The 15,292-nt window shown below is 47.8% G+C and overlaps 1 protein-coding gene across 1 annotated transcript in view; it reads right to left on the bottom strand.

The window, feature by feature from the left end:
* LOC144767112 (transmembrane protein 176B-like) overlaps positions 1–15,292 on the bottom strand; it is an 80,941-nt gene that overhangs the window by 59,688 nt on the left and 5,961 nt on the right. The window lies entirely within an intron of this gene.

Here is a 15,292-nt window from a genome sequence, read left to right as displayed (position 1 = left end):
AGGGTGGCTGGGCTAGGGATGAGGATGGGAGGACACCTGCAGTCAATTTGAGAGGAAGGAGAGTTGGGTAATTGTTACTTAAAGATTGTAGGATGGCGTTAGCAGGTAGAGAAGGTTGGGGAGACTGGGTGCACAGGCCAGCTGAGGAGGCTTAAGAGCAGGGGAAACAGGAAGGCTATGGGCTAGAGGTATGTCCAGAGGAACTATATGGAGCAAAGGGCTAAAGGTAAAAAGGGACTAGGTGTAGGATCAGTAGTTCCAGAATTGTGAATTGGTGGTGTGGTGGGTATTGGGAAGGGATGAGGAACAGGATACACATGATGATGGTGACAGGCTAAGAAGGGCTTGGAGGACTAACACAGAGCAGGGGGCTTTTGATCTCAGATGGGGAGGAGGCTGGTAGGACCTCATGGTGGCTTGTGTAGGGGAGGAGGTGTGATAGCATCCTAGGTTAGGTGTGGTCTATAAGGCTTTGGAGCCTACTGCTGCAAAATATAGACATCACACAAGAACTTATGTGATTAAAGAAGGCTTTCTCACAATAATTGGCATTTGTCATTGAATGTGTCATCTCACCCAATGTGTTCTTGCTCCATATAATTCACAAACTAATAGCGTTAATGCACATTAGAACACTGCAATGTTGAGTGCTCGAATGAAAACAAAGGGGAGGCTCTGGGCTTATAATGGCTGGTATAAGTTTCTGCTCTGATATTCCAATGTTTGCTGTTCTATTTCACACAGCAGATAGGCTGTGTTAAAGCGCTTAGGGCAATGTGTAGAGTATTTAGCAGTACCAAAACAGTAGTGAAGTCGAAACGCAACACAATAAAAATCCCAAAATGAATTTGAAACAGAGAAAAATTAAATAAACAAAACGACAAAAATTCAGTTCAGAGAACTGGACATATGATTAAGTCGAACCTTGACAGCGCTTGAGCTGTCTGCAAGACCTATTGTATCGCTTCTGTGGGGTTTAAGCACACCCACCAATTGCCATTGGCTGTTATCTGTGGCATTCAGAAACGCTGGCTTGTTATTGGTGCATTTGTGTAAATATCCCTCCTTTGTGTGCTTAGTTCCCTCCCCAGCAAATTCACTAAGAGAAGATTTTGTTTGGCCATCACACTGTACAGCATGTGATGGCCTCTCTTTCCTCCTCCCATCTGTGCCCATTGCAGGTTTAGGGTTTATAGCTGGCGACCACAACAGAAACGAAAGCGTTGTTCCACGCTCTTTGTACATCAGTCTTTTAGTTGTGCTGTGTCTGTTTTGCTGTGTGTATTCGGCGTTCTCCCTCCAAGTGTACTTATCTCTTCAGATCGAAAACAAGCTGAATACAACTTCTTAGAAATTATTTTGGAGCCTGTACCATTGAAGCGCTTTACATGAGCACCTGTTACATTTCACAAGTTGACATTAATTTCATTATTTCTACAGCAGGTGCTGAAGAGTGCGAGTCCCACATATAGGCGTCCCCTGTTTTACACACAGTGCCCCGAAATCGTTAGAAATACACTCAGCGCTGTAAAAGCCAGGACTAGAGGCTACATTTAAAGCCCCAGGAAATTTCACACTTGGCACTTTGTGCCTCCCTGATTGAGGTTCAGAATCTCAAGCCATTGATACTAAGTCACTTCTGGATGGGGCGTTCGAATAAAGGTTTATTCAGTTCTCTCAGGTGTGTTTGAAACTATTTGATTAACTCTAGGCACAAAGGTCTTAATGTGTTTTTTAAGCGGCCTAGGACAAGCACTTTCTTTACACTCCTACAGTGTGTTCTGACCCAAAAAAGGTGCTAACACCCCTCCTCCCCCCCACAAGGCTCGCAAGATACTGATATTCTGGGGAAGGGGCCAGGTGCCATTTCCTGATCTTTTCTTGCAGTGCTGGGTATTAAAACTAGGGGTTGGCGGAATTTGAGTAGCCGCGCTACGCAAAGCTCCGTGAAACGGTAAAAAATCTCTGCGAGCACTCAAAAGCTCAGCGAATACGCGGATTTGCTTGTTCTGCCCATTCGCGATGCTTTTTTCCTGTTCGCGGACGCTGTTTGCGTGTTCGGGGGCAAATATCTCACACATTTTGAAAGCGCGAACAAGCAAAAAATTCCGCAAAGCCAAGGATCGTGGAGTTTTGTGGCAATTCCGCGAAATTACCCAAATTCCGCAAGCGGAACGGAATTTACTTCCCAGGCTTAATTAAAACCCTGTTTAACAAGCAGTTACCATTCACTGGGGCCCAGATGCTTTCAAATTCACTTTTATGGGCAGACACACAGCGTATAGTCTGTTTACGCTTATAAAAAAATGCACCTTTACTGCTACCAAAAGAAACGTGCATTTGCTGCCCTTAATTATTAACGCAGGTCGTAAACAGGACACACAGGGAAGAAGCTCTCCCAGAGACTGGATCAAATTCTGTAGAGCTCTCTGAGCTGAAATCACAGCTTGACCAGGAGGGACAAAGATGAAGGCCAGTGGTAGGGTGGTAGGTATAAATACCTTGCCCTGACCCTCTGTGTGCCGGAAGTGACGCGTCCTCTGAGGGACTCACCGGGGTCCCCACGACTAGAGCGTGGTGAAGTGCTGAATGCAGTACTTGGGCCGCCCTTTTAGGTGGACACACTGTGTGCACCGGGGACAGCCTCATTCCTTTCTCCCACACTCTCTGCTTTCCTTTCCCGTATGCTCTCTTTGCTTTCCTTTTCCCATGCTCTCTGCTTTCTGCTCTGCTAAGCAATATGCTTTGCTTGCATTTTTCTATGCTCTCTGCTTTCTGTTCTTCTATGTTCTATATTTGGGTCAGTGATCAGGCTAAGTGCTTATCTCTCCAAGAAGGTCATTAGAGCACACGTATATGCGTCTTCTGTAAAATGACTTTAATTGATCAGGTTACAGAACAGCAGTGCTAAATGCTTGCAAACAAAAAAATCATACGTGCATATTTTGTAATTTACAATGCCAATAGCTCTAATTTCACAATTGCAAGACTGATTGCATTTCAAATGCGTGTTTTTATAAAGTTTTAAGAAGCAATAGCACCAAGAAGCACAAAGTGCCAATGATGGTTAATGGTTGCAGTAGACCAGGACCTAGGTGCCATTGGACGCTGACCACGATGGAGAATGGGTTGGAAACTCCAACCAGGTGCATCCTGGTCAAAGATTTTACTTTCTGACTTCAGTCCTTTAATCTCCAACCCACCACAGGGGTACACTCTAAAAGTCCCCCCAGGACCTCAGATGAGGCACTTAAACACACCTAGGGTGTCAGGCAGAGGCCAACAACAGGGTCCAGCCCAAGTCTACGTGCCACTGAGTAGGCCAGGGCAAAGTTAGCAGAAAAAAAAACTCCTCCAAACTACGTGGAATTCCGCAAGTGGTGAAGTGCGTTATCACTTACCGTTGTGCTGATTTTTAGAGCCGGGTGTTTGTCCTGGGCTGTAAAATTAACACAAACGGCATCACGTGCAGCGCAAGAGGGTGTTGATTCTTTCTGCCGCTCGAGTAGAAGTTCTCCTTGAGCGGCAACTTCTTCAACGCGAACAGGTTTCCCAATGCTATTGGTAGCGACCATCCATGTTGCGAAATCTCACCGGGAAGCTTTCTTGCAGTGGAGTTTCCTCGCTCTCGCTCACCAAATTACCATTGGAGCACGAAAAACTCTGCGAACAGAGCAGAGTTAACTGCCCAGGCCTACCACTGAACAGCGGGGCAGTTGCAGGAAAGGCCTCTTTCCTGGAGCTTGTGCAGGAGGTCAGCCTTATGGCCCTTTCGTCCAGGGTACAACAGAGCTCAGTTTCAGTCCTTTAGGACTCTTCTCAGATTGTAGACAAAGGTTTAGTTAGTCCTCTTCTACTCTTCCCCAGGCCCAGGAGTGTTCTGAAGCGGGTGCTTAGAGATGTGATATTTATGCTTGTCACGAGCTAGGGTGGCAATGACTCCTGGGCACACCCTAATGAATGAGGTAAAAGTTCTCGGTCCAGTCCTACCCATGTTGCGCATTTTCAAGATGGTGAAAGTATTTGGCCACACTAAACTGCAGTTCTGAGGGAGAAGGGTCTGTGTGATGAGTCTACTGTGGTAATATTACTGTTCTCTCACATCTAATGTCAAAATCTAATGTGAGGCAGCCACTGTACCCCCCATAATCAAGACAGAAGTCTAGTAGGACAAAGGAGGGTTTATCACCAAACAGACTGTAAATATTCAATAATAGTCTAGTCATTCTGTTCTCTGCCTTTCAAGTGCTCTCCAAAGTGTTATATGTAAACCCAACACATCTGTCACTGTGATACCAAAAAGGATGCTCACTCCCCCCATCCAGCATATTCGGTGAGATTCAGGGGAGTCATCTCTGCCTATTCACGTCAGTCTATTGTTTGTTCCTGGAAGGCATTTCACACCTATTTAAATGCTAATCAGTGGCTGGGAGAAGTAGGAGAGCAAATGCAAATTAGCCTCTCGGAACATCAGGCAGTGAAAAGGTAACATTCTAAAAGTCACTTTTCCTTAAAATTTATTATAAATCCAACATCACCATTAACTCCTTCGGTGCTCATGACGAACCCAGCTCGTCATGAGTCACAGTGGAGCTGTGCTGATGACAAGCTGGGCTTGTCATAACGGCTGCGCTCCGCCCACGTGTGATTGATTCCCCGCCTGTGTGGGAGAATTAATCAGTGGGTGGAGGTGTGACGAGCCCAGCTCGTCATGAGCACAGCTCCACTGTGACGAGCTGGGCTCATCATGAACACCGCAGCGCCGTGCTCACCCCCCTCCGCACCGTGGGGGAATTACCCCTGCAGGGAAGGTGCTAAATTAGGGGTGGGCGAAATTTGCGTAGTTGCGCTACACAAAGCTATGCTAAATGGTAAAAAATATCCACGAGTACGCAGAGTTCTGCGAACACACAGAATTGCTTGTTCTGCCCGTTCGCGATGCTTTTTTCCTGTTTGCGAATGCTGTTTGCCTGCTCAGAGGGAAACATCTCACAAACATTCATTTTGAAAGCGCGAACAAGAAAAAAGTTCAGCGAAGCCGCGGATCGCGGAATTTTTAGCAATTCCGAGTTCTCCACGGAACGCAAAATTACCCAAATTTTGCAAGCGGAACGGAATTTACCGCCCAGGCCTACATTAAATTAGCTTTTAATAACTATTAAAAATAGCTGTTTAATTATTTTTCCTGCTATTCCTGAGAAACACCTTTAGGATTTTTAATCTGTACCCTGGTTTTCAACATAGAACAGCTAGGCCTGCCACAGTGAAAAGTAGCTTTTCAGTGCCAGTTGCTATAAAGACATGTTAACATTACATTTTTACATGTGCTACTTTTAAATACCATGCAGCCTGCCTTGCAGGCAACAAACCCTACAATGGGTGATTTATTAATATTTAAAAGGGAGTTTTTCACTTGTCAAAAGGCCTGTTTTGAAAGGTCAAATTGCAATTTTTAGACTGCTCCAGTCCGGCTACAGTGGTAGGCATGAAGCCATGTTTGCACTGCCACTGTAGTGGATGGCACAGTAGGTGCTGCCGTCCATTTGTGGCATTTAACTTCCAGCTCTGGGTACATTTTGTACCATATTCTTGGCATTTATAGGTGAGTTAAATATATCAATTAGAAATATGACAATTCAACCATGTTTAAAGAGGGAGCACAGGTACTTTACCACTGGGCCCAGGATGCTTGTCTCTGCTCCAGGGAGGACCTGGCTTGGCAGTTCAGGCTGGACTGTTCCCATGAGGCACAGGGTCAAGACTTATCTGTATATGGTTGGGCCTAAACTGGGGTGTTGTGGTGAGCAAAAGAATGATGGTTTAACCCAGATCTACTGATTGGGGGTGAATGTATGATGTATTAGGCATTCTGTCCATCATTTGTTTGCGTAGCACCACACACAATAATATACGCTAAATATTCCCCTATCACATAGCTGTCGCAAGAAAGGGCTGTGCCCCGGAAGCAGAGACCTCTAACAGTGTCATCACGAGTGTCTTCAGAAAGGCCTAGTGTTTGCTTTATATTCTGGAGCTTCAAGTTCTAAGCACCATGAATCACCAAGAGATCATAAGATACAATCAAACTTCCAAGGAAGAACTGGCACACTATCAGACACCTAAACAATAACCGACTATACCAGACACTTCAACACCCAGACAACCAGAGCAACTACTTGACTCCAAAAAACTATCCAGTAAACACCCATAGACCAACAGACACTGCTCTGCTAGACAGCATAAGACACTATAAGCCACCAAGAGACCAATAGGGGCTATCAGACAACAAAAGCCAGTTAGCGCTATCAGTCAATGTTGGAAAACGAGGCAGCATCTGTGAGGCCTGCACAGGTAACATGACTACATTTGTCCGTCACTGGGAACCAAACACCCAATTGTAGCGCCTGACTCTCAGAGGGTAGCGTTGCAGAGCAGTCTGAGGCTTACTCAAGGGAGGTGGTGTGGGCTAGTAATCGCTATTTGCAGGTGCGCAAAAATAACACTCAATAATTGATTGTCCAGTCAGTACTTTGCTTTATAAAAGTAAGAGTACATTTATTAAACGCACACACCACTCAATACTATGCACCAATTTACAAATATACATAATCTGTCGGAATTACTTGGTGACATTGCATAACATTTCCAACCCTCCCACAAGGGGAGGGGTCTGGTACCACCACTCCCATGTATGCACATCATCTAGCCCCCAATGCAGTTAGTTGAACATAACCTGGAGCTAGGGCCCTGCACACTGCCACCATCCCAGTGGCGACCCACCCCATTATCTCAACAAGCATTTAAATTAGGTAACACTGTCTTGGTGACACACAACCCTTATTCCTTTCAGCTCCTCAGGAAACTTAGGGAGGGACGCCTCTTAGTCCTGGGAACAGAGACTGCGCTTCTCCAGCAGCTCCCCCAGTACCTTTTTACAATTTAGGGTGACCCCCTCCTCTGTGGGGGCCTTCAGGCACCAAACCGATGCATTCCCCATGCCTGGCAAGGCATTTTGGGGTGCTTCAGCTCCTTTTCTGCGCATATTAAAGTAGCGTCATTCCCCCGCTACTTCGGAGGGAGCCGCGATCACGCTGCAGCTACTCTGCATCTCCAGCCCTCTATGGGGGCCCGGTCCCACCCGGACCCCCAGGTGAATGTAGCCGGCTCGGGGAGCCCAACCCCGGCGGCTCCTTCGGTTTTCTGGGGCATGGTCCCACCCGGGCCCCTCGCACCTTGTTCTATCGTTCTGGGAGTCCCAGTCCCACCCGGGGCCCCCCGCATGCCCATTCGGTGGAGGGCAGTCCAGGGAGCCCAACTCCGGCTGCCCCGGCTGCTCCCCGCCAGGAAGCACTCTTGTGTCCGGCCGGTGCTTCTCTTCGGGTCACCCCGCTCCACGGGCAGACGCTGGGAAGCATGTGGGTCCTCCTGGACCCCGGGGGAGTGCCATCGCACTCCCCCGCCTTTTCCCTTACATTGGGGCCCGGGGATGGGGTCCCGGGCCCCTGGGCCATCTTCACACGGGGGCGCGACGACACCCCCCCCCGGCTTTGCTTAGGGACCTGGGAGTGGGGTCCCGGGCCCCTCCTCCTCCTCATCACAGGAGGCGCAATGACGCTCCCCGTCGATACTTCTTCAGCAGGGGCCCCTGGCCCCCCAGGGGGATATCTTCACGGGGAGCACAACGGCACTCCCCAGCTTGACTTCAGGGCCGGGGATGGGGTTCCGGGCCCCTACAGACCTCTTCGCAGGGGGACGCGATAGCACTCCCCCGTCTTGACTTCGGGTCCCGGGGATGGGGTCCAAGGCCCCTATAGACCTCTTTGCGGGGGCGCGACGGCGCTCCCCCATCTCCATCTTCGGTGGGGGCCGGGGTGGGCTCCTCATGGGGAGCATGACGGCGCTCACCGGTTTCCCTTCTTCTGGGGGAAGCCCCGGGGACCTGACCCACCCCGGGGGCATCTCTGAGACCGGCGGCGGAGTCCCACGCTCTTTATCGTCGGTCCTCTTAGGGGTCAAAGGTCGCTTACTTTCTGGGGGCCATACCTCAGCCTCTGTGGGGCTGATCTGCCCCATTTTCGTGTCTTCTTGCTCCTGGTGGCGCCCCCCCCCAGCCACTGTGAGCTCTCTCCTTCGCCCTCTGGGTCTCCAAGAGGGTGCATTCTGCAGGAATTGGTCTTCACTGGCTCCCTGCGACAGCCTTTCACCTGGCTGTCCTCCTGAGCCTCTCTTCTCCCTGCACAGAGGCCCCTGCTTCTGCACACCGCTCTTGGGTTCTTCTTCTGGCGCTATTAGGGCCCTGGGGGGGCAGTCAGGGGTTCCACCTTCTAACTGCCCATTGCCAGGCTCCAGCACCATCCGCCTCAGCAGACTACTCCCCAGAGAGAGCTTCTCTTCCTGTGCGAGCACTTCTTAAAGTTGAGTATGGGGCTGGCAGGAAGTCTCTGTTGGTCCTATCAAATAGCGGCACATCACTTCCCTGCCCCTGCTCCCTCCTTCTTGTCCAGCCTCTGGGTTTGCTCAAAATGGCGTCGTCCAGGGTTTCTGGCCACATGGTCTCTGAAACAAAACCCCTTCCCCCTCCCCGCTTCCTTCCCTCCTTGGTGCAGCCTGGTGCCTGGCACCCAGTGCTGAGGTCAGCCCTCAGCCTGGCCCTGGTTATGACTGACTCAGAGAAATGTGACATTTCTGGATGACCCAAAAGCAGTACAAATATGACTTTGGACTCTGCAGAATACTCCTTTTCACATCCGCTACAGTGGACTTTAGTGCGTGTCTGGAATCTGTAGGCCTTATGAAAGTTAATCTGGCACAAGGCTCCACATCCCCATAGGGGAATAGTGAAATGAAAAACAGCAAAACACACTAACTTTCCCTGGCATGTCCCTTCCCAGTGTATAAAGCCAATTCCATGTCACCACCCAAGTCCTGCCACACCCTTTATCTTGTAGCTGCTTCCGGGCTGCACATGCTAGGAATCTCCCCTGTGCAGCCTCTAAACGTGTACACACACATGTATACGTGTCTGAATGTAACCAGTCCAGTGTCCCTTACTTCAGTTTAGTGTGAGTGAGTACCAGTTTATGAGGCACCCCCACAGTAAAAGTTCAATAATTAGGTGCTCAAAAAGCGAAAAATCCGGGCAGCCCATAGTGTCAGAACCACCTTCTAACAGTCAACCAACCACCAACAGCCAGATCCTTCATAAATTCAGATATCTAAAGAAACCCATCAAACACCCAAAGAAGAACAGACACACTATCAGACACCTAAACAATAACCAACAATACCAGACTCTTCAATATCCAGACACCAGCAGAAACTACTTGACTCCAAGAGACTCAAAAACTCCAGTAAACATCTATCGACCAACAGACATTGCCAGATCGCAAGAGAACATAAGACATTATAAACTACCAGGAGACCAACAGATGCTGTCAGAGAACCCAGGCCAATGGGCACTATTAAGCAGCTAGACACATACAGCCAGTATCAGAAGAACCTTCATAAACCCAGAAATCTAAAGATATTTAATGGAAGAGTGAAACTAAAGCAAATCCATTATAAACCAACAGACACACTATCTGACACCTGAAGAAAACAGACAATATCAAAATCGTCAATACCCATACACCTGCACAAAGTTCTTGACAACATTGTCACCTGGCACTGATTCATCATTATGAGATTATCAAGGCACCACTGCTTCTTCACCTCCTGTGAAGTTTGCCCGGTCTTCATTCTGCTCCCAATAATTTTCAATCTTTACATAAAGCTCCTTGGAATCCACCTCAACAACAGCAGCGTCAAGATCAAACCATATGCTGAACAGAAGCCACTCCAGCTAAAAAGCTCCTCTTCACAAGACATTCAGCAATTCAAGAGCTACGCTTAAATCATTCAGAAATGGATGTCCCGCTCCTATTTAAAACTCGTCCAACAAAATCGGACTCCTCCAAATTGCCAAACACCCCAAAGCATGTACACATTTAAGCAAGGCTTTCCAGAATGACTGCGGATGGTTTTCTCACCAACTAAAACCCAACGCAAAATCAATTGAGTATGACCTTGAAACAGAACTCTACTTCAAAGGGCACACTGGCAACAAAAGAAAGGGCAAGTGCCATAGACCTTTACCAAAGAAAGTGAACTCCTCCCTCCATGAAACTGATTTCACCATTGCAATTAAAGTCATAGAGCCTCATCTAGAGGTTGGCGGTTGCGGATGGGCCATCATAAAAGGTCTGTTCACCCATCTGCCGCCATGAAGGTTCTTCAGTCCTATTTAGAGTATGCAGTTTCCTCTACAAACGTCTCTACTTTGTGTACAGTCTCTGCTGCATTTTCTTACTCCATTGATGTCAGTATACCCTAGACACAGTGGAAATAGAATGGAAAGTCAGTACTTGATCTGTCATATTTAGAGTAGAATTTCCCTCGATGGAAACATGGCAACTCATCCTCCACACTTGCGTTGGAGGAAAAAGAGCATAACTGGCCAAACCCTCACAACACCTACATAACCTACCAATATACATGCACCTGCTACTCAGAGGCCGGGGACTCTATCGGGCAGTGGTGGATACACAAAAACAAAATCCACACAAAAAAGAAAATATGTAGAACTGCTTAAACTAGTTTAAACACACCATGTTAACTTCAGCAGAGATAGATTCAGCACAGACCAGACGGCAACACTGTGCATCATCATTTAGCAGTCGATGGAATGGAACTACTATATCAACTATGAGATGCCATTCGACAGCGAGGACAAAGAGACCCTTTGGAAACTCCACTGCCACAATGGTGTGCCAGATAAACTTGTAAGAGTCATCAGGAACTCTTACAAGAGAATGACCTGCAAGATAATCCATGGAGGACAACTCGTGGAAGCCTTCCAAGTGAGGACCAGAGTCCATCAGGGTGTTTACCCTCGCCTTTTCTCTTCTTGTTGGCCAAAGACTGGATCATGAAGACATCCACAGCAAGGAGAAGAAAGTGGGCACCATTGACACAGCTCGACGACCTGGATTTTGCAGAAGACCCGGCCCTACTCTCCCATACAAGACATGACTGACAATGTGGGAGCCACATCGGCACAACTTGGCCTACACATCCACACGAGGAGAAGATTCTGAAGGCTAACAAGGCCGGCACAACTGCAGTCACTCTTGCAGGCGATGCGCTGAAAGAGGTTGAGGCCTTCGCCTACATGGGCAGTGTCTTAGACAAGCAGGGCAGCACAGACACCGACTTCAAAGCAAGAATCAGCAAAGCAAGGGCTGCCTTCCTTCAGCTAAAGAAGATCTTGAGGTCCACAGACCTAACGCTGCAAACCAAGATCAGGCTTTTTTAACACCAACAAAAAAAGGTCCTTCTGTGTGGAGCAGAAACTTTGAGGACATCAGTGACCACCACCAACAAAGTCCAGACCTTCATCAACACCTGACTGAGGAAAATCCTTCAAATGCGCTGGCCAAATACCATCGCAAAAATGACCTATGGCAGCAGACTTTCCAACTTCCAGCTCATGAGGAAATCATGAAAAGACACTGGGGCTGCATAGGTCATACTGTCCTCAAGCCCACGTATAACACCATCAGGCAAGCCCTGGCCTAGAACCCTCAAGGGAAGAGGAAAAGAGGAAGCCCAAGAATCACATGCCACTGATGCCTTGAGGCTGACTGCAAGTAAATGGGTTACACCTGGATTCAGATTGAAAGAAAAGCCCAGGATAGAGATGACTGGAGAGTGCTGGTTGCTGGCTTATACCCACACCTCAGGAGGGGTATTAGACATAAGTAAAGTAAGTACCATTAATACCAATGTCACTAAACTTACTTTTATGCACATCAAACTATATACAACATCAATTTACCTGAGTCCCAATTCCGTCTAGCTAGCGGTAGTGGTTATTCTCCATTCACTACAGGTTTCATTCAGGTTAAGTCCAACTAGTAGTCCGAGTCTCAGGAGTCCCACTCTATCAATTAAAGTAAAAAGTGTTTCAGCCCTCCCCACCGCTATCCAGCAACAAAATCCCCTAGGTGCCGCCTGGCCCAAAATTCTGTCTCACCCACACCTGCAGGATCTGAGCGGCCGAAGGCTCTCCGTGAGCCACTTCACAGGTGCTGGAGCTGCAGCAGCAGCCTCTTGTAAGTCTTTCACATGCAGTCCAAGAGGGCTGAGGTTGAGTGTCCTCGGGTTCCTCACATACGGTCCTAGAGCGGCAGTGACCAGATGTTCTTGTTGCTCCTCTAATGCTTGGTAAGTTCCGCGGTTGGGAGGGTCGGTGGGTCAGAATCCTGGTCCTTAGTCACCGCTTGAGCCCACTTGGTCACCACGGCATCCACAACCACACTTCTTGTATTCTCCCAGTGCCCTTCCCTTGCTATACGGGGTCACGTTCCTCCTCTACGCATAAGCTGCAACCCAGTTGGCATTGCAGCAAACTTTACGGCGGTCTAACCTGGCATACAGGGTCACTGACTTGATACCACACACAGGCTATCGCTCGATCAGTATGGGAGAATTTTTCACAGTGGCCCTACCTGGCATACGGGGTGGCTGACTTGGGAGTGCCAAAGTCCGATGATGCGTTCGGAGCATTAGAGGTCACAGCTCACTTCAAGGCCACTCTCCTCTGGCAATGGATCCCCAAATTTTTCCTGAAAACGGGCAATGACCCGATCGGTGCAGGAGCGAACTCCTTACACTGTGTTACAGGGTTCCACTTTCCAGGATCCCTCCAGTAGATTTCCAAATGTGGTTTATAATTTTAAATAATTTAAATCACACATCTCTGATATCTTCTGTGCTGCCTGCCACAGAGGGGGTGGACCACAAGCCCCGATTTCCTTGCTAGTGTTTTTTATTGCACTTTACAGCCAGGTTTTTTCTGGCAGTGACGGGCAATAAAAAATGGCTAAATGTCTGCCCATCCAAATTACTCTGTGAAACACATGAATGTCAGCCACAGTGATATCTGTACCAAAAGGTACCCGAGGGGTCAAAGCCCTGCTCTCTATGATTCTCTTATCAGCCCCATCTCCTTCCAGAGATGTGCCCAGGCCCCTCTCAGAGCCCTCTCTCTGAATCAAAGAGAGCCTTCTGAAGTGTACAAAGAGCCTGCTTCTCCCTTGCTCCAGTGCGTCCCATCCTGCGCACAGGAATGCAGCAAAACACAAATCTGTCTGGAAGGATTCCTCTACCTCCTCTCCTCATGTTCCTCCAGTCAGGCCTGGCTCCCCCAAAATGGAGTCTTCCATGTAGTCTACTACTCACAGGCGCAAGTACACCCCCACATGCATATATCATACATGCACTGCACAGATTTTCATCCCTTATGAATTGTACAGTGCTTAATTTGTAAAAAGAATAATTGCCAGGTCCCCATTCAGGATACCACTGCAGCTTGCACCACACCTTGCCCCTGCCAGTGCTGCCAAGAATAGTACCAACACAACTACTCACCATCACACTCCTATAAGTGTGACAGTTCAGACTATTCCAGGCCCTCAAAGCTATAAGAATGGCTTAGGTGGCAAGTAATAGTCATTTTCAATCTATATTGAATTAATAATTAACTGTTGTTGTGTCCATCGCTTAATTACACAGACAGCGCCAACATGTGGCAGACTGTTACAGGTGCTGGTGTTGACAACTACATGCCGGCCCCCGACCCCGGAAACCACTGGCTCAAATTAAGCACTGGAGTTGTACCACTCGGAGACACACATACACCTAGCACATGCTTATCATATACATGCACAGCATTGCACTGCATTATGCCTGTATTGTACCATTCCCAGACACACATACACCCAGCACTTTTATTCCACACATGTGCTGTGCATCGCTACACACCAAACCGATGTAGGTCAAGGGTAAGTTAAGCACACACTTTAAATTAGTGATTCTGTAGGCCTTACTCCAGTGACACAGGTAACACGCATTGGCATTGCCAATAGGTCTCGCCTTTGGGACCTTACGTGCTTAGCTATGCGGCACAATATCCTTGGTGCAACAACATCAACTGTTGCATGGCTAAACACTTATAAGGTCCCAAAGGCGAGACCTATTGGCTATGCCAAAGCTTGTTTTTTTTACCAATTAAAACGAGGCAGTCAGTTTTGAAATGGTTTTCTCTCCCCGTATCACATAACAATCTCAGGCATAAGTCACTTGCCGTTATTCTTGCAATAGGGATGTATTGCGAATGGTGTGTTAAATCAAGGTATCTATTTTTACCTGCATAATAAGCAAGGCCCAATACTGAGCAATAATAGTTCAGCTTTACTGACCTCTGTTCATGGAAAAACAGAGTTTAACGCCCTCTCTAGCTGATGTTACCTGCTGTTATTTGCACACCTTGCATTTGTGAACCGGCACCAAAGATAAAGCTGTAATTACCTGGAATCGCATGGGATAGAGGGATATTGGCCCTCCCGCCCCTAATGTTACCAAAACAACAAAGGCAGCTGCAGAGGGGGACAGCATGCAACACCTGCTGGGTTTGGGCGCTCTGTGCGACACTGGGAATAACAGCGCATCATGGCGGGCAATCAGTCAGATGACATGAAGTATCTATATGCAGTACTAGTGTAGCTTTGGGGTTGATGGCACTTACAGTGGGTGGGTGCCAATGCATAAATGTTTTAAATCCATCCTGTTGGGGTGTATTTTACAAGACAGAAATGAAGGTGGTTAGAAGGAGATGTCAATGGAGCATTGTTTAGAGTTCAATGTGGAACCTCCAAGTCAAGCTGTTTGCACCTGGACTGCAGCCAGTATTAATGAGCCGGAGGAAGGAGGGTGTTAGGACACGTGGGAGCTAAAGGAGACTGCTCAGATACAGGCAGGGTTGTATCGGATGTAACCAATATCGTGAACCTTATTCTATATGGCAGAGTATCAACTGAAAAAAACAGAGAGGATGGAGAATGGAGGTTGACATGGTCTTGAGCTATGTATTGTAAAGTGTTCACATTCTAGCGTTTAAAAGTATTAGGAACCACAGGGTACATCTTTAAATGTGGGTTCTCTTCATATGCCTTTGCACATCGTTTGGAAAGCGGCCTACTTTTTAGACGTATTATAGTACTGTAGGGCAAAGCTTTGGTGGTTGGGCGCTGGAGAACAATTCCTGCATTGCACCTTGAATCGTTTGTCTGTCCAAAAGGTAGTGACATACAGTACAAAAGACCACATGTACCTTCCCACATTGACAACCAGCAGCAAGTAGAAGACATTTGGATCTTTTTCCCTAAAGGTGCGAGGTCCTTTAAGTCTTTAC

This window comes from Lissotriton helveticus, chromosome 1_1 (assembly GCF_964261635.1).
Source record: "Lissotriton helveticus chromosome 1_1, aLisHel1.1, whole genome shotgun sequence".
NCBI lineage: Eukaryota > Metazoa > Chordata > Amphibia > Caudata > Salamandridae > Lissotriton > Lissotriton helveticus.
Note: the sequence above shows the minus strand (reverse complement) of the source record. Positions and strands in the feature narration are given on the sequence as shown.